The sequence below is a fragment of the Trichosurus vulpecula genome, chromosome 4 (assembly GCF_011100635.1).
Source record: "Trichosurus vulpecula isolate mTriVul1 chromosome 4, mTriVul1.pri, whole genome shotgun sequence".
In the NCBI taxonomy this organism is placed as follows: Eukaryota; Metazoa; Chordata; class Mammalia; order Diprotodontia; family Phalangeridae; genus Trichosurus; species Trichosurus vulpecula.
In genome coordinates this window covers 427,042,782-427,049,174 of record NC_050576.1, presented here as the reverse complement: position 1 = coordinate 427,049,174, position 6,393 = coordinate 427,042,782, and positions in this window count along the sequence as shown.

Genomic DNA, 6,393 nt, shown 5'->3' with positions numbered 1-6,393 from the left:
AGAGGATAAACATAAAGGCATTTTGGAGCACAGATACAAGTTAAGCACGTGCAGCTGCGAAAGACTTTTTTTAAGGATTAATGTTAACTCACATTGATGTAATGCTTATGCATTATAGTGCTTTCTCAACAACTCTGACAGACAGGCAATGTAAATGTTTAATGCTTTCATTTTACATGGGAAAGAACTGAGGACAAGAGAGGTTAAGTGAATTGCCCATAGTCCCATAGTTAGCAAGTGGGAGAGCTGGGATTTGAACCCAAGTCTTCCAATTCTAAAGTCCATCACTTGCTCCACTACCCTAGAACTCACTGGGAGGAACCAGTCCTCCCTGCTGGCTCAAGGTGACTTGATTCCTTAGCATACTCTAAGTATCTAATTTCCTGTAAATATACCCTAGAATGCCTGCTCCTCGCCCTTTCGACCCACTGTGCCAAACTTTTAAAAATTTTTCATCACTCCTGAGTTATTAGAAATTTTTTTTCTAAGAGGAAATAACTAATATGACTAGAGACATAGGTCAGTTGTGATGGTAAATGGTATGTATTTATAGGAGGGCAGAAAAGTGTCCATTTCCCCCCACTCTTTGAGGTAAGTCAGAATTTCAGCTTGCCAGCCCCAGGGAGGTCATGACTTCTCTCTGCTCCCTTCAGATGATTTCTGCCAGCTTCTGGGATGCTCTGACTGACAGAACCTTGAGCTACTTACCCTTTGTCTGTTTATCTCTATCTGTGTCTTTTTCATCTCTCCATTTCCCACCCCCCCCCATATGTTTATCATTGCTATTTTTTCATTGTAATTTCCAGGACATAGTCTCCTTATTCCTTTTCCTCTCCCTCCCCCTCATTGAACCCTCTCGTAACAAAGAGGCACGGTTAGGCAAAGCAATACATCACATCAATTTTGTTGAACAATGTATACTGTATACTTCATATTCTGGAAATTCAGTCCTATGGCTCCTTTCTCTGAAATTTTGGTTCTTCCCAGAACCTTCATTTCAAGAAAAGTTGCCAGGCCAGCTATCTTTTCAGCTTTCTTTTATATGTTTTATTCCTCATATGTAATATAGAATATAAGCTCCTTGAGGGCAGGGACTGTCTTTCTGCTTGAATTTGTATTCTCAGCACTTAGCCCAGTGCCTGGCTCATGGGAAGTGCTTAATAAATGACTTGGTTTGTTGACCAGTAGTCTACCACTTCTCTACTGAAAAGAAGCTTATGCTTCATTATCCGTGCACTGAGGTCAATTCCATATAGTAATCTGACTTCTGATGTGTTTTATTTATTTTATTTTATTTTTATTTTCCTTTACATTATTGTACTAAGAGAACAATTTCTCTTGGTCTTGCTTACATTGTTCTGCAACAGTTCGTCAAGTAAGTTTTCATAAGTTTCTTCAAGTTCTTGTTATTTATTGTTTCTTTTTTGACACAGACTTTTATTGGTTTAAGAAACTAGTGGTGAGGAAACTCCCTCTCTCAATGCAGATCAATGATTGCTCTGCAATGCACCCACTTTTTTATAGTTTTTTTGCTGTCACAATTTGACTTGCCTTTTTAGAGTCTTAGAACCATTGAATGTCAAAGCTGGAAGGGGCCTTGAGATCACAGGAGCCTAAGATCATAGGATTGAGATCTTTAAGATATCTTAAGGATCATATATTCCAATCCCCTTATAAGGAAACTGAAGGACCCAAAGGGTAATTTGCCAAAAGCCACAGAGCAAGTTAGTGGTAAAACCAGGCCTGGAAGCCAATATCTTGCTTCTCAGTAGAACACTCCATGATCCTGTAGTGCCTTTTGACAATGACACACCTGTGTGTCAGTGTGTGTGGCATAGCAGCTGATGTTCCTGGATTCAAAGCAAAGACAATTCTATGGAATGAAATGCTCCATTAGGTTTTATGACTCCACTAACTTTTAAAGAGTTACTTTATTTTATCATGACTTCAACCCCTGTCTAATGAATTTAAACAAATGAGGTAAATATGAATCACATACTCATATAAAAATAGAAACAAGTCAGGAGAAGGGCTTTTGATCTGTATATAGAATGGCCCCTATCCTCACATCTCCTAAATATTTGCACCTCTTTGTGCCAAAATGTGAGCAAATGAGCAAAAAATGTGTACTTAGAAAGTAGGAAAATAGTACTTGTTAGTTTGAAATATTTTGGAGAGAGGCCAAAATGAGGCCCTGTCTCTGGTTTGGATTTGGGTGTTGGTACTCCTATTTGCTGTGCTCAACAATTTCTGCTTTGATCTTCAAAAGCTTTTACTTTCTTTGGGGAAGACACTATTTGTTGGGTCTGAGATACTCGGAATGCTTCTTCCTTAGGTACTCTAAGGGCAATACAATGATCCTGCTGCAACTCAGACACTCATGTAAGAGCTTACTTAAAAATTACAGTCCCCTGGTATTGAGGGATATAGATTTTTTCCCAGGACCTTCTCCATTGACCTACTGTCTTCCTTCCAGGAACCTTCTCTATTCTATTCTTGAGCTTCCTCACAGGGACCTTCTCAGTCTCACATCCTCCAGACTCCTTACACAGAACTTCTCTCTTAAACATTTTAAACTCTTCACAGGGACTTTCCCTATCCAATTTATTTATCCCTCCTTGACTTCTGAATTTAATTTATCCCCTCTACAACATCCCTGATAAGTGATAATATAGCCTCCACTGGAAGCCTTCTACTAACAGGAAACTCAAACTTCTTCAATACACTCAATTTTGTTAGTATTTTTTTCCCTCATGTGGAGCTGAAATTGACATCCCTGTCTCTTTCATTTACTTTGCTAGTTTTATTCCTTGGGGCCAAGCAGAATCAATATAATCAATCTATCTTTTAATACTTTACAAAATATTGTATAACTAACATGCCTCTCCTCAAACTTCTCTTCTCCAGTCTAAATGTAGATCCTATTTGAGAACCAAACAAACTTGTGTTTATACAGACTGAGTTCAATCATTACAGCATGTTCTATAGTCATGCTTTTTATTTCATGCCCTCAGCTAGATTTTCCCCTAGGAACTTCAAAATTTGATTTTTGTCTAGGTCTCTACAGAAAGGCAAATGAATCTCAGTTCCCAGACAAGTACTAAAGCTAACAATACAAGAAAACCTTTATTTCACCCAATAGAATATATAAAAACATAAAGGATTTATACTTGAGTATATAAATCATCAAAACCTCTCTCTGGTGAGCCTCTAATTCCCCTAATTCTTTCAATTTATAATATTACCATGGCGTTGAAGTTCCCAGTTGGGGGAAGATGTTCTGGTTGATAGTTATTTTACCATGCACCTACACAATTCACACAACTCACAACATTGGTGGGGAGTAAGGGCCAGGATTACTCCACCACCTTGTAGCTCTGTTCTTTGGCTTTGGATTCTGCTTAGTTCAGGAACTCCTCCTCCTTGTTTGAGAAATTAGGCCTTGTTCAGGAACTCATCATTTTCCCAATGCAACCCCAAGTCAGTTATCATTTGGAGGACCATGTGATCCCTCTTCTTCTGGGGCCATGTCTCTTCTTCCTCCTCCTCCTCCTCTTCTTTCTCTCCCTCTTTTCTTCTTCCCTCAAAGCCCCTAACCAGGCCCAGTGCTCTAGCAAAATACCTCAGTGTTAAATCATTATCTTTTTTATCCTGGGATGAGTCCTATTTAATTGCTTTCTCCCATCTGCATCCAATTATCCTCAGTACATTGTGTAAATTTAAAATGAAATTTCTTTCAGAAGGTTACTGGAGATTTTTTCTATTTTTACTTTACTCTCTGATTTCTTAAAACATGACATTTAGGCTTTTTGTGGTTAACATCTTGGTGAATTTTAGCTTATCTGTCCTTGACATTTTCCAGGTTAGGTATTTTTATAGGAGATATACATTTTCTGATTTTTTTTTCCCACTCTTTCACTTTGGTCCTGGTATTTCTTGTAATCTCATAGAGTCATTGATCTCTGTTCTAGTCCAATCTAATTTTCAGAAAGTCTATTGAGTAAAGTTTTTGCACCTCTTGTTCTAAGCTGTTTATTCTCCTTTCCATTCTTTTCTTGAGAGGTCTTATTTCTGTTCCCATTCTTTTCTTCAGAGTTCTCACAACAAAGGGATAATTTGATTTAAAAACATGAAAAGAACAGAAATTCTTGTTTCCTTTTCTATTCTTTCCTCTAGAGCTTTCATTTCATTTTGTGGTCATTATGCTTCATTTCTTTGATCAATTCCAGTGCATCTTGTGGTAAATATCTGATTTTCCTGTAAGGCTTTTCTTGTAGATGCTGTGGAGTTTTCTTTTAGATTTATGTTTTAAGTGTCAGTGGTATTTTCTTGTGTTTTTACTCCTTTTTTTTCCAGCCTTACTACATGAATTAGAACTTTGGGCCAGTTTCTGTGTACTTTTAGAAGGAATGATAAGGCTCTTTTTGGTTCTAATTTATATTAATGAAGCCTGGAAAATGAGTGTTCTGTTATTTCAGTGTCTCTGGACAGTATTTTATGAGGGCAACCTGTGCAGGGTACTGTGTGCTGGGGTTTAAGCCAAGATGCACCTTGATTATTGCCCTCTTGGCTTGAGCCTAGCAGCCTTCTGAGCTGGATTGGGTTAGGGTCAGAGCAATACAGCTTCAGGACCCAGGTGTTCTTTGCTAGACTCTGGTGTAGGACCCCATCCCTGTGCTCTCAGTACTTTCAGCTTGAGGCCTCAGTGCCTCACATATTTCTTTACTGGAAGGCTTCTTCTATAAGCTGTGGCCCAGATTTTCTGTCTGGATCCTTTCCCTAATGCTCAGAGATTTCCATCTCTCTCTTTGTGCTTATTCAGGCTGGCAAAATGCACTCACTATTGTTTCTCTTTGGATTCTTGATCATTTCTTAGTCGGTTATTCTTTTTTTTTTCGTCTGGAGAAGTTACAGAGTAAGATACATCCATAATTAGGGATAGAGATGTGGATGGTGATCCAACAAAGAAGGCTAATAAAAAGGATGTCAGAAATGTAGGAGGAGACATTTATTAATCACTTAATATATTTCAGGCACTGTGCTAAGCATTGGGGATACTAATTCAAAAGCAAGACAGTTCCTGTTCTCAAGAAAATTGTATTCTGATAGGGAGAGAACATATGTACTAATAAATGGTGGCCAGAGAGATGTTTTTTAGTCTGAGAAGTCACATGGTGGTGAGTGGAGCAGGAAGGGTAAATTCTGAGAGGATTATCATCAGATTTAACAATTAAGAAGTCAGTGATCTTTATAAGTTTGGATAAAATAGTTTCAGTTGAGTAATGAGGTCAGAAGCCAGATTTCAAGTGGCTGAGAACTGAGTGAAAGTAAAGGAAGTAGAGGCAAGGAAAGTAGACAACTTTTTCAAGGAATTTGGCTGTGAAAAGGAGAGTTAAAGGGCGAAGCTTTAGAGGTGATAAGGTCAAATGAGGGTCCTTTTTTTTTTAAAGGATAAGAGAGATGTGGGAGCATTTGTTGGCACCAGGGAAAGAGAGCTATAGATTGAGCATCACTTTTATTCTCTGCTTTGCACAAGAAATTCAACCCTTATTTTATTTATTTTTTCAATATCACCATAAGTATGTGTTCATAGATCAGCAAGACATGCATTTTTAACATGCATGATCTTTAAGCTTTATTATTTTTTTCTGTATTTTTCTGTATAAGCTCTATTATTGTTTTCTGTATTGAAAACAGTTTCATTTTCTATTTAATTGGAGACTAAGAATATTTTCTTTTAAGTTTGAGCTTTGGAACTTTTAATTCTATTACTGAAACAATTTGGGTAAGACAGTTTATATTATACATATGGTTTTATGGGTGGAAGGAACCAGTGGGAATCTCAGCTAAGTATTCAATATAGATTTGTCGTGTGTCAGACGTAAAGTGTCATTAGTAACATCTTCAAAAGGAAAATAAAAAGGACAGGTATGTTACCAATCAGAACAATCCAGTCATTGGAAGGTTTTTATGCTTCCAGTGGAGAGAGACATTTTATCTTTCCTCATAGAGAAACAATAGCTTACATAATAGCTCACATTCATTTAAGTGTGATTAAATTCAACAAACATTTATATACAAAATATAAAGCACTTTCCTCACAGGATTTGTAAGGAAGATTTTGTAAACCTTAAAGAATGATGTAAATGTGAATGATTATGTGCTAATAACCTCGTGTGTCAATATGTTGAGTCAGTTTTTTCTGAGCAATCATGGATCTCCTTAAGCAAGCCCTCTAATAATGTAGAGCTTGATCTAATCAGTATGATGACATCTGCTAACAGGAATATCAGAAGGATCAAAATATATATACATATACATACATACATACATATATATATATATATGTATATATATATATATATATACATATATATATATGTATGCATACAC